Source organism: Grampus griseus (assembly GCF_964374135.1).
Source record: "Grampus griseus genome assembly, chromosome: 10".
Taxonomy (NCBI): Eukaryota; Metazoa; Chordata; class Mammalia; order Artiodactyla; family Delphinidae; genus Grampus; species Grampus griseus.
Genome location: NC_139004.1, coordinates 33,866,302 through 33,879,576, shown reverse-complemented (window position 1 = coordinate 33,879,576; position 13,275 = coordinate 33,866,302). Strand labels below are relative to the sequence as shown.

Genomic DNA, 13,275 nt, shown 5'->3' with positions numbered 1-13,275 from the left:
GGACTTCACTCCACCAGGTGAGAACATACAACAAAGGGTGTGAATACAGGGAGGAGTAAAGAACTGTGGCCAAACGATGTGATCTATCACAGCCAGAGTCAGGCATTGCTCTCACAGGGGGCATGTCAGGCAGCTGGTTTAATGGACCAGGGTGCCCCTCAGGCACTGGGGCACAGACAGACAGAACTCTCCTCCCTCCTTCCTGAATCCACTTTGGTCTTTGACTTCAGAGTCAAGGTGTCTTGCTCTCTCACTACACACCTACTTCTCCTGGTAACGCAATGTTAGGGTTTTCAGAGATCACCTAGGAAGGCAGTGGTCAAGCAGGGCTGATCTTCCTGGGGCCAAGGAGTCCACTCCCCAGCTCAGGCCAGGGCAGCTACTCAAGTCTCTGGGCACATTGCTGAAAGTAAATAAAATGCGGCTGGAGTTCGATCACTTAAAAACTGAACATGATTTCTTTCCTGCATTAACTGGGGATACCTTAAATTGACGACCTGGAGAGAATCTATCGAATCTTTGGTTTGTCAATACCATGCCAAGGAAAGGAATATAAATCAGAGAGCAATTATAAGAAATTGTGTAGGATGCTGCAAAGCCCAAGGTCAGGGGCCAGGACACCCACTTGCCTCCATGAACTCAGAGCCCACACCAGGGCTGGGGCACACCAGGTGTGTGCTTAATAAGTGCCCAGCAGCCTTGGCTTCACAAGCAAAGAATATGCTTGTGATACTTTGGTGCAAAGAGAAGGGCCGAGTAGATGTATCCTGAGAAAGATTAGGGGAGACCCTGAAGGGCCTTTGGTCTGAAAGAAAGGTCCATATGGGGTATATTTGTCAGAACTATAAAGGGAGCAAGTGACAGAAACCTAACTCACGTTTGCTTAAAAAGAAGGGGAGATTTCTTGTCTCAGATGACTGAATAACCCGGAAGGCTGGCAAAGGAGCTGGCCTCAGGAACACTTGGAACCAGCAGCTCTGTCCCTTTCGCTCCCTCTCCTCTGCTTCCCAGGTTTTCTCTGCCTCAACTCTAATCTCACTGACCTTTTTTCTTCACGTTGTAGGTGGAGGGTAGGGAATTGTTGCGGAACTGATCAATAACCAGCCCTGAACTCCATCTGGAAACCTCCATCTGGAAACTTTGTGACCAGAGAGAGGAAAGGGCTCTCTCTTCTGAGATCTTATCTGAAAATCCCCAGGAAGGGTTCTGACTGGCCAGGCCTGTGTCATGGGATCCATCCTAGGCTGATGGATGGAGCTGGAGTTGGGGGTATGGGGCAGGAATGGGGTCCATGATTGGTAAGTCCTCACCAGAACCACGTGGTTCACAGGCACATTTCCAGAAGACGAGGATACTGTTGGGGGCAGAAGAACCATCCCGTCCACCACAGAGGGCAGATCATTCTAGTACAAGGCACAGCTTTGTCCCTATATGCTTCACCTTCACACCTCGCCTAGCTTATGGGGGGTGCGCACCGGTAGAGACTGTAAGCTACTCTCTTGCTGAAGGGAGACTGGGCTGAGGTTAGTGAAATGTGGACGGGGAGTGAAGTAGACAGGAACTATCACTTTCTTAAACATGCTAAGCACCACAAAAGGTGCTTGACAAATATTATCTTTTAAGCCTTATACTGAACACTTGACGGGTTCTTAGTCCCACGGAGGCCCAGAAAGGACAAGTGGGAAACCCAAGGTCAAACGGTGGTGGAACACCTGAAACAAGGCTCTCTGACCTACTCCCCCAATAACCTAACTAGACCGTGAAACCCTCTCTGAGCCCCAGCAATTCCACCGCCAGGTTTTGACCCTGGAGACGTAAGGGCTTATGTCCATCAGACAACATACATAAGAATGTTTCCAGCAACTTCATTCAGCCCCAAACTAGAAACAAGCCGATGTCATCAACAATGGAATGGATAGATAATTTGTGGCATATTTGAACGTGGAATACATCCTGGCACAGAAAACAAACTTGTTAACGTGCATGAACAGACATTTTGTTAGAAGACAGACACAAAAGAAAACATACTGTATGCAGTGCATTTATAGAAGTTCAAGAATAAGCAAAGCCAATCATGGTGACAGGGATCAAATCGCAGTTACCTCTGCGGTGGGGTAGACACTGGGAAGAGGCACCAGGAAGCCTGAGGGCGTGCTGGGAAACTGGTTACTTGGGTGTATCCATAGATAAGAAGGCAACAAGCTGTACACTTAAGATCTGTGTACTCTATTGTATATATGCCACATCTCCATTTAAAAAACAACTATTCTCAGGTTTGATTGAAGTTCCAAACCCTTCCAATTTGCATTGGTCTTTAATTTTCATTCATTTCATTGCTCACTCATTTATTCAGAACAGAACCTGGGGTTTTCCCATCTAGGTTTCCAACTGTATCATTTCTCAGTGTATCTCCCTACAGGTGCTTTAGTGAGACCTCACTCAGCAGACCACTCTGGGGTTCCACCCTCCCCTTCACCCAGTTCCCAAATTCCAAAAAAGAAAACCCAGAAGTTCCAAAGGGGCCTCCTCCTTTCCTGGGATCAACCGTCAGGGTGAGTTGGGGCTGGGAATGCCAGCTCCCAGCACACGATCCTCCTGAGCCAGGTGGCGCTAGCATGGCCAAGAGGAGCTGGAGCTCCCTGGAGGAGCTGAGGAGGGGCTGCCTGGCAGAGGCAGGATGTGGGGAGATCAATCCTTCCACACTTGCCCTGAAGGAGGAGCACCAATAGAAACATCTTCATAGAAGGCACTGGAACCAGACACAGGACCATGGCTACAGGGGCCAGATGCAGTGGGAAAGGGGCTCTGTTTTGGGCTTGCTTTGCAGTTTGGCTAGTTCCTTACTTACTCACTGGATGACTTTGATCTTGCCCATGTCAACTTCCTTACCAGCAAAATGGACCCCAAATACCCATTCATAGGGTTATCTTGAGTTAGAGATCAAAAGTAGACTTTGCAGAAGGGCTAATCTAGTTTATACAGTGCCTTCTCATGAATGACAAAAGAGGAATCCTTCCTCAAAAGATTCTACTGCCTTACATTGGACATTTATCATAATATACTGATTTTCTTAGGACAAGAGATATCATAGCCATCTGTCATAAAAAAAATGGTCATATTAAGCTTTCAAAGCCACAAGGTCTCTAATGTGACTGGTAACCAGTAGGGTTGTGCAGTGCACAACGTGAACAACCATATATATCCCTGCTTCCAGGATATGAGGCAGTATGAGAATACAGGAGCTTTGCCTTATTTTTCTAGCCAGGAGGCTTAAGTTAGCTCCTTCATTCTTGCAGGGCGTTACTCTTGCTATGGACCAAATTGTGCCCCATCCCCACCCCATGCAAATTCATATGTTTGAGGCTTTGGGAGAGAATTAGGTTTAGATGAGGGGCAGGGGGAGAGGGGCTCATGATGGGATTAGTGCCCTCATAAGAAGAGGAGGAGGCACCAGGTTTCTCCCTCTGCCATGTGAGGACACAGTAAGAAGGCGGCCATCTGCAAGCCAGGAAGAGGGCCCTCACCAGGAGCCAACCAAGCTAGCACCCTGATCTTGGATTTCTAGCCTCCTGTGAAATACCTTTCTACTGTTTAAACCAGTCTGTGGTATTTTGCTATGGCAACCCAAGCTGAGTAAGGCAGATTTTAGTCCCAAGAAGTGGGGTACTGCTGTCATAAATACCTAAAAATGTAGAAGTGATTTTGGAACTGGGTAATGGGTAGAGACTGAGGAGTCTTAAGATGCATTCTAGAAATAAGGACCTTAAAGGGGATTCTGGTGAGGCCTTAGACAGAATTGAGGAACATGTCATTGGAAACTAGAGGAAAGGCACGATCCCTGTTTTAATGTGACAAAGAACTTGGCCGAACCGTCTCTAGTTTGGTGGAGAGTAGAACTTTCGAGGGATGAAATTGAATACTTAGCTGGGGAGGTTTCTAAGCAAAGCATTGAAGGAGTGCTTTGCTTCCCTCCTGACTGCATAAAGTGCAAAAGGAGAGAGATGTATTGAAGAAGCAGTTGTTAAGCAAAAAGGAACCAGAGCTTGAAGATTTGGAAAACTGTCAGCCTATCTGTATTGCAAAAAATGAGATATCTTGATCTGAAATGAACACGAAGGGTGTGGCTGAACGGGATTTGATAAGGAGGTCATGGGTACAACTTGGGGGACGACACTGGTTCCAGGAACCTCACAGATAACAAAATTCAAGGATGTTCAAATTCCTTATATAAAATTGCATCGTATTTGCACGTAACCTGCGCACATCCTCCCATATACTTTAAATCATCTCTAGATTACTTATAATACCTAATACAATGTAAATGCTATGTACGTAGTTGTAAATACAATGTAAATGGTATGTAAAGAATTGCCTGCATGTGGGAAATTCAAGTTTTGCTTTTTGGAACTTTCTGGAACTTGTTTTTGAGTATTTTTGGAATATTCCAAAATGTGGAACGTGCAAATGTGGAGGGCTTACTGTATATAATGACACTGCCAGCTTGAACTAAAGGGGACAGAGAAAACAGGGTGAAATGAAGGAAAACTGCTGGACCTCTTAGATGAGCCTTCAGGGCTGGATCACAGAGCTGTTTGCAGCAGGTGCTATTCTTCAAGAAAAGGGAAGATGGATCCCAAAGGCGATTCAGAGGTCATCAGGACCCTCTGTTCAGGGGCCAGACAGCCCCTGACTAAAGCCTAGGGGCCACGGCTGCCCAGAGTGTTAGGGATGTGACCCCCACTCAGCAGAGATGCAGAGAACGGACCCCTGGTCCAGTGGGTCTGGAAGGCAGAGCATTGAACCAAAAAGGATTATTCTTGAGACTGAAGATCTAGTGGAGCTTCCCTTGCTAAGTTTTGACTTGCTTGGGACTTATTACTCCTTTTTTCTTTTCTGTTTCTCCATTTTCAATGGAAATGCCTATCCTTTGTCTGGAAGCACATAACCTGTCTGGATTCACAGGTTCACAGCTGGAGCGGAATTTTGCCTCTCATGGGTTAGAGTGCAAAGGCAGAGGATGGTCTGGGAACTTCTAGCTACCCGAGTCTCACCCATATCTGACATTTAGATGAGACTTTTGGCTTTAGACTCAGACTTGATGCTAGAATTAGTTAAGGTTTTTGGGAGCCGTTGGAGTGGAATGAATGTACTTTTTATGAGAGAAGGACACGAGTTTGGGGGGTCAGGGCTGGAATGCTATGGACTGAATATTTGTGTCCCCACCAAATTCATATATTGAAGGCCTAATGGGATGGTATTTGCAGGTAGGGCCTTTCGGGGGGAATTAGGTCATGAAGGTGGAGCCCTTGAGATGGGATAAGTGTCTTCACAAGAAAAAGAGAGGGTAAGAGCTCTCTTTTTGCCTTGTGAGGACACAGCAAGGAAGAGGCTGTCTGCAAGCTAGGAGAGGGCCCTTTCTAGAACCCAACCACGCTGGCACCCTGGTCTTGAACTTCTAGCTTCCAGAACTGTGAGAAATCAATTCTTAACGCCTATGCCACCCGGTCTACGGTATTTTGTTACGTCAGCCACGGCAGACGAAGACAGTTCTCATTGTCTGCTGAAGTAACTGTCCCTGAAGACATACTGATAATGGCTTGTTATTACCCCTCACAGGGACATTTGAATTCTAGGGTCTAAACTAAGCCCCTAGGAGTGAAGTGCTCACGGTGGGCCTTTGAGCCGCATGGCTGTCAGTGGGCAGGGATGTATTTAAGGGAGAAGGGAGATGCTGCCACCTCCTAAGACAGCTTCCCTCCCTCATCAGACTGCAAACAACACTCTCCTCCACGCATGCCTGAAGATGGTCTTGGCTCTAGGTTCTGAGGCCCTGCTCTCTGGGAAGGAGACTGATCCTTCCAGATGCAAGGGTATTAAAGTCCCTGAGGTGGGAGTTTACCATCCCTGGAGCCTCCTTCTGGCTATAAAATTAGACCTGCCTATTTCAGAGAGCCAGCTGGCAGGTGGGAGGAGTAGGGAGTGGGCTCTGACCCCTCCAGGGATGCCTGGCTTAGAGACAATAAGGGAAGTCATCTAGTGTCTTCTACACGTTTCCTTCCCCACAGTTTCTGCTTTAGTATTTTGGGAGGAAAAAAAAGCATTCTGGTGATGAAAGTGGGCCCTGCTAGAAGAACATGGCTGCCCTTGGAGGGAATGGATCCCTGGGGAACCCATGGTCTCCCAAGCTCCACGGGGCTTCCTGGAGGCTGAGCCTCTTCAGTCCCTTGTCCATTTGGCATCTCCCATGGGTGCCCCAGTGTGTAAGCCGTGGGGAGACATAGATGTACAGGAAAACACCCGCACTCCTGCCAGGAGCCCACAGCCTGCTGTAGGACTCAGGCTTGCAGACAAATCATTACCAAAGGGTGTGAGAAGTCCTGCAGGAGAAATGATGGAACTATGGTGCCGGGGGTATGCACAGGAGGGGAAAAAGTCCTCCTGACCCCTCAGGAAGGGCTCCCAAAAGGAGGTCACATTTGTACACCATGGGTCAGAGTGCAAAGGCAGAGGATGGTCTGGGAACAGCTGAGGGGCACGGGATGTGTTGGCAATGGATAGACCCAGACACCCAGGCAGGGGCAAGGTCCTCGGGGGCCTGTGGGTAGCACTGAGTGGTTCAGATTTTATCCAAAGTAGGTGTTGGAACTATAAGATTTTCAGCAAAGGCAGGAGGTAACTTTCCCAGCGAAGAAAAGCACGTGCTCACCTGAAACCTGGGCTCTCCCAGGAAGGAGCATCAGCGGTCTGAGCCCTTGGACCCTCCTCCCTGGAGCCTGGCTGACGCTGCTAGCCAGGGCCTTGCATGTCCAGCCCAACCCTTGACTGTGTTCTGTGCGGGTCGGCCCACCTGTGCTACCATGACTACATCCTTTCCAGTCATCCTGGAAACCTCCAGTGCAGCTTCTCCAGTCATGGCTCAGGTATTGGGGTTCTTTTGTGATCTTAACACATGGGAGTCCAGGAGTAGGTGAATCTTGAAAGAAGAAATCATTAATTCACCTTGAGAAACTAGCAGAGCTTCCTGCTCCCGACCAGGCTGGGGGTCCTGGGAGGGGGCAGAGGTGGAAAACAAGAGGCTGAAGGGTCCCAGCCCTGCCTATACCCAGTCAGGCTCTGGAACAAGGCATTCGTGTTCTTCCTTCTCTCCTAAGAATGTCTACATGAAAATATACTTACACAATAGAGCCCAGGCCACACTCAACGTGACTCTCAACCAACGGAACAGGCTGCTGCCTTCCCTGCTCCACGTGAAGGGACCCTGACCTCCCAATAATCCTGCAAACAAATGACCTTGATTTTCACTCCATTACCAGGGCTAATCTGTCAACTCCCTCCTGACTCGCACAGGAAACAGGCTCATTCATTATGGATGGTGTGTGTACTTTGCTGAGTCCTCCTGAGGAATCCGTTATGTGGTGTGTAGTGACACCTTCCTAAGCAAAGGGCAGGGCTGAGACGTGTCTCCCAGGAAAGCGTCAGGTCCAAAGGGCAAAGGGCTAAAGCATGAAGTGATGCCTCTCGCCCCCCCACCCCACCCAGCAGGCAGCTCTGCGCCCTTCAATCGCTCCTCAAGGCCACAGCATCATCTCCCTGGGCAGCTCCATGCCCATTTTGTCCTCAGCCCCTCTTGGTTTACAGAGGGGAAGACAGGGAGTCTCAGGGAGGGAGCTTAGATTAGTTCTTCCAGGGCAGCGGTTCTCAACCTTCAGGGCACATCAGAGTCCCCAGGAGGGCTGGGAAAAACTCAGATTGCTGGGCCCCACCCCAGAGCTTCTGTTCGGCAGGTCTGGGTGGGCCTGAGAATCTCCTTTCTAACAGGCTTCCATGTAATGTTGGTGCCGATGCTGGCCTGAGGTCCACACTTTGAAAACCACTGCTCTAGCTCCTTCCCTGGCACCTTCCTCACAGGTGATGCTGGAAACACTACGTGTGCTTCTTCCTCTTAGTTGCCTTCCTCCAGTCACCACTCTCTACTATTTTATTTTCTTGTCTGTCTGCCTTCCCAGGCTGTCCGTCCCTAGAGAGCAGGATCTGTGTCTTAACTACCTGTGGATTCCCAGGAAAAATACTTAGCAGGACTCAAACTGCTTGGAGAGCAGTGGATCTCTCTCCGGGAAGAAGTGGCACTGGAGTGGGATGGGTCCCAAGAGGCACTATTACTTTTTCATCGTATTTACTGCTATACTGTCTGGATTTTTGAAAAGGAGAACAATTCATGTATTATTGTGTGATTAAAAAATTGTGTCAAGAGAATGAGAAGACAAGCCACAGACTGGGAGAAAATAATTATAAAAGACACATCTGATAAAAGACTGCTTCCACAATGTACAGAGAACTCTTAGAACTCAAAAATAAGCAAACAACCCAACTAAACAATGGGCCAAAGACCTTAATAGATGTCTCACCAAAGAAGATATACAGATGGCAAATAAAAATGAAAATATGCTCCGCCTTATATGTCATCAAGGAAATACGAATTAAAACAACAAGATACTACTGCACACCTCTTAGGATGGTCAAAATCCAGAATACTGACAATACTGAATGCTGCAGAGGATGTGGAGCAACAGGAGTTCTCCTTCACGGCTGGTGGGAATGCAAAATGGTACGGACTCTTTGGAAGACAGCTTGGTAGTTTCTTACAAAGCTAAACCTACTCCAACCATACAATGCAGCAATTGTGCTCCTTGGTATTTACCCACAAGAACTGAAAACTTATGTCCGCATAAAAGTCTGCACATGAATGTTTCTAGCTGCTTTATTCATAATTGATGTCCTTCAGTAGCAACCAAGATGCCCTTCAGAAGGTGAATGGATAAGTAAACTGGTACATCTAGACAATGAAATATTATTCAGGGCTAAAAAGAAATGAGCTCTCAAGTCATGAAAAGACATGGAGGAGCCTTAAATGCATATCACTAAGTGAAAGACGCCAATCTGAAAAGGCTCCCTCCCGTATGATTCCAACTTTATGACATTCTGGAAAAGGCAAACCTATGGACATAATAAAAAGATCAGTGGTTGCCAAGGAGTCAGAGGGGAGGGAGGGATGAATAGGTAGAGCACAGAGGATTTTTAGGGCAGTGAAAACGCTCTGTGTGATTCCATAATGATGGATACGTGTCATCATACATTTGTCCAAACCCATAGAACGTACAACACCAAGCGAGAACCCTAAGATAAACCATGGACGTTAGGTGATAATGACGTGTCAGTATAAGTTCATTGGTTGCAACACAAGTATGACTCAGGTGGGCGATCTTGGTAATGGGGAGGCTGTGCACATGGAGGAGTGGGTATGTGGTAAATCTCCCATACCTTCCCTTCAATTTGGCTGTGAACCTAAAACTGTTCTTAAAAAATTAAGTTTTTTTAAAAAAGAATGGATAAAGTACCATTTCTTTGACTGAAGCATCCTCTCTAAAGATACTAAAGATACTAAAGGTACCATCCCACCCCCCCACTGAGTCCTAAAATGTATTTAGCTAATAGCATCACTTAGCACCAGGTGCTGCTGAAAGAGTTGTAAACACACAGACTTACTTAGTCCTCAGAACAACCACGTGAGGCAGGTACTACTTATTATCCCTCTTTCCCGTGTAGGGAAACTAAGGTACAGGGATGTTAGTTACCTTATTCAAGGTCCCTTGTCTAGTTAGCAGTGGGGTTGACATTCACCCGCTGGTAGACTAGCTCTGGGATTGTGTCTTGACCTCTAGGAGGGCTGTATTAAGTTATGAACACCTTGAGGATGGTCAGAAGATGGAGTCGTATTTATTTACACCTAACCCACTTTCTTCTAAAGAATATTTGAGGGAACTACTACCTGATTTTGTTAGCCAGAGCTTACACTGCCTAGAAATGCTTGCCACCGTATATATATACACACACACACACACACAAAACTATATACATATACAAAACTATATTTGTGCTAGAAACACAATACAGAAACATGAGCTTAAGCACGTGTGCTCACTCCCCACCGAAAAAAGTCATCAAAGTAGATGTGATCAGTGGCTTCTGGGATTTCTTGCTCATACTGGCTTCTCACTGGTTACTGGCAGGCACACAGCATGAGGTGCCGAAAGGAGAGGAAACATCTATGGGGGGTGGGGACAAACCTTAAATACAGAACATTTTCTTCATTAGCCTGATTTTTTCCTGTGCATTGGGAAAAGAGCTGCGTGATTTGATGGTTGGGCCCGCTCTCAGAACCCCTGAGTTCCTTGTCAGTGGAGCCTGGAGCTTCTGGACTGGAGGGCAGTTCAGAAGCTCCTCATCTGAGCAGCTCAGGCCCCACGCAGCCTGACTGAGTCAGCATCTTCGGGGGCTGTGGAGGGGAGGAGTCTGGCTTTTCTCTCTGTCTCTTTTTTTAAATGCCCTGCAGGTGATCCCAATGTGCAGCTGGGGCTGAGAGCCTCCTGGAAGGTCCCCTGCAATTTTAAAGTTCTGATTCTCACTCTAAAATCCCTCGCTTTTAAAAAATATTTTGTGTTCTTATCCCTGTCCCACAGCCCCAGAGTCCTGGCCTTTCTGGGGGACGGTGGTGGGTTCGTTTAGAATTTAATCACCTCCTTGGAAGCGGAGCCCAGCTCCCCAAGGGGCTGCTTGTTCACCTCCGGTGAGGCCAGTGGATTTATTGATGGTTTCTGATTTTATTTATTTCCCCGCCTCGGAGATGTTCTTCTGCATACAGAGAACTCGGGCTGTCTGCTGCCTGCACAGCCAGGGCCACTGTGAGCTAGGCCAGATGGATGGCAGAGTCTGCCCAGCCCGCTGGCTGAGAAGCTGGTTGCCTTCCTGGGGGTGATCTATGCGATGCGGCAAGGCCTTGCCTGCACCCGAACGTCTTCCCCACGAGATTTCCCAGCACAGGGCTTCGGGATGGATGGGACAACACAGGCCTTGCCTGCAGGAAGCGCCTGGAAAATTCTGTTCTAACTTGGAGGGCTCAGCTCTGCCTATTTATCCCTTTGCTTCGGCACCAGCCCAGGATGGCATCAGTCGGAGCTTGTTCTAATGCATGTTTACTCCCCTGCCCTACCTTCTATTGCCTGGGACCAGTTTGGAGGACACAGCCTTTGGGAGGGCAAAGGTCTATGCTGGAGACCACAAAGAGGGGATAGGCCCATCATTTGTCCTTGATTTCTATTTTTCATGCTATCTCATTTAACACCCACTCCCTTCCCTCCCCTGCCCCCAACCTAGCCAGGTTCCTGCCAAGTAGATGGAGTATAAGTCAGGATCTAAACAGGAAAACAAATAAATTCAAGTATGCAATGGAGGGAATATAACACAGGGGCCTGGTCACGCAGATATTGGAGGAGTCAGCCAAATAGGGCACCAAAGTAACTTAGAAATTAGCAACCTTGAGAAGCCACTGCCAGTGCTCAGGTTGGAGAGAGAGAGAGAGAGAGAGAGGGAGGGAGAGAGAGAGGGAGAGAGAGAGGGAGAGGGGGTGCTGGCAAAGCCTGGGAGCTGGAGCCACCAGGACAGCTGGGACCAGATGGCCTTTAGAGCCAGAGCTGGGCCATAGCTGCCCCAGGCAGGGAGAGAGGGACCCAGACCTGGCTGCTTCCTTCCTGATCCTGTGCTCCCTGCTGGGGAGATGAAACTCAGCTGACTCAGAGTCTGCGGAAGGCAGATAAAGGGCAGGGAGAGGACAGAGGACAACAGGCGTGAGACCAACACAGTGGGATCGCCAGACCACCCTGTACCGGCTGAGAGGCCACTTAGCCAAGACCCCACGGCTAGTTCGGGTTTGGGCCAAGGCCTACGCTGACGGCCGCGTGGCTGGGACCCCATCGTGGGCCTTCCCTGGGTGGGACATAGCAGGCCTCTGGCTCCGGCCCTCTTCTTTAGGACCAACCAAGACCTGCTTTGAAGGCAGGTGGCTGACGAGAAAGGGTTGGCTGTGGTGATGCTGACTCACCGAGCTTCTCTTTCTGGGCTCCGGCCACGTGAGTCCCTGCGGGAGAGACAACGCTGCGTGTTCGCTGGTCTGTGTCCTCTGTCTGAGCACACGGCCAGGCTGTGTCTCCCAGGCTCCCCTGCACCTAAGCTGGGGCCACGTGACCAGAACCAGCCAATGGCGTGTGGGCAGGAGCCTTGTGGGTCTCTTCCAATCCAAGGCACTTAAAATCAGGTGTGAGGTTCCCGGTTCTTCTCTTTCTGCCGCAGTCACCTGGAAGCTGGCACGTATTGAACACGACACCACAAGACAGAAGCAGCCATGATCCCTGTAGGGAGGATGGCTGTCCCAGGGAGTCACACAACCTACAATGGAATGTGTGTGTGAGAAAATCTTTATTGCATTAAGATACTGAGATTTCGAGGGGTTTTTGTTTGTTTGTTTTCTGATTTTTTTTTTAAGCCACAGCATACTTGACATTACTGCAATACAGTTGCTATATGCTATAACAAGTCCTCCCATTATATCAGGCCCCCTCTTACATGCTTCTGCAGGCTTTCCACAAGGGCAGCCCTGGTTCCATTTCAGTGGTCCTCGTTGAGACTCTGGTCTCCACGGAGGCCAGGGACTGCCTTAGGCATGACATTATCCTCGAGCTAGCAGAGTGGCTGGTGCAAAGGGGAAAAGCAGCTGTAGACTAAATGGATAAGTGAATAAAAAATGAATAAAAGCAAGACCAGAACTAGAACTTGCCTTACACTGGAGCACTAGAAGGAAAACACTCAGTCGAAGGGAGCCAGGATATAACTCAGGAGAAGCTGGATGGATTAGAGAAGCAATCCATTCAGGACAGGTGAAATACAAGGCAAGGCTTTCAGAAGTTACGCCCAAGCCCCGGCAATCCAAGAGGAGGCAAGAAGAAAACCCAAGGGGGCCCAGGATCGCAGCGGACCACAAGCCTGATAATATCTCCAGTGAAGGGCCAGCCTCCACCACTGGGACAGGGCCCAGGAAGGAGGAAGCAGCACATGCAAGACAGGGTGCGATCATCCCACTGCGCTTGGCCTTCTCCCGGCGTCTTATTTTAGCTTCACATTTAAGCAGGATTCGGAGGTTCTGGAGGGGAGCCAGAGCCAATAGGAGAAATGATGGAAAGTTGGGGAAAAAATAGAACTTGTAGGAAAAGCCTAGAGGGTGGGTGGGAGTTAAGTGGGGCCGGGGGAGGAAGGCAGAGGTTAATGGGCGCCTCTCTAGCTCAGGGGGGCAGAACTAGGGGACCTGGGTTCATAAAGCAAGAAAGACTCAAGTTAGACTTCAGTCGGCGAACCTCAGTGAAAAGGGAGTGATACGTTGGAGGACGT

The 13,275-nt window shown here is 48.7% G+C and overlaps 1 long non-coding RNA gene across 1 annotated transcript in view; it reads right to left on the bottom strand.

Annotated features, from left to right (window-relative positions):
• LOC309829149 overlaps nucleotides 1-12,047 on the bottom strand; it is a 41,086-nt gene extending 29,039 nt beyond the window's left edge. Inside the window, exon 1 of the long non-coding RNA XR_014297381.1 lies at nucleotides 11,936-12,047. This is a non-coding gene — a long non-coding RNA (uncharacterized lncRNA). The remainder of the gene's footprint in view (nucleotides 1-11,935) is intronic.
• Nucleotides 12,048-13,275: the final 1,228 nt, after the last annotated feature.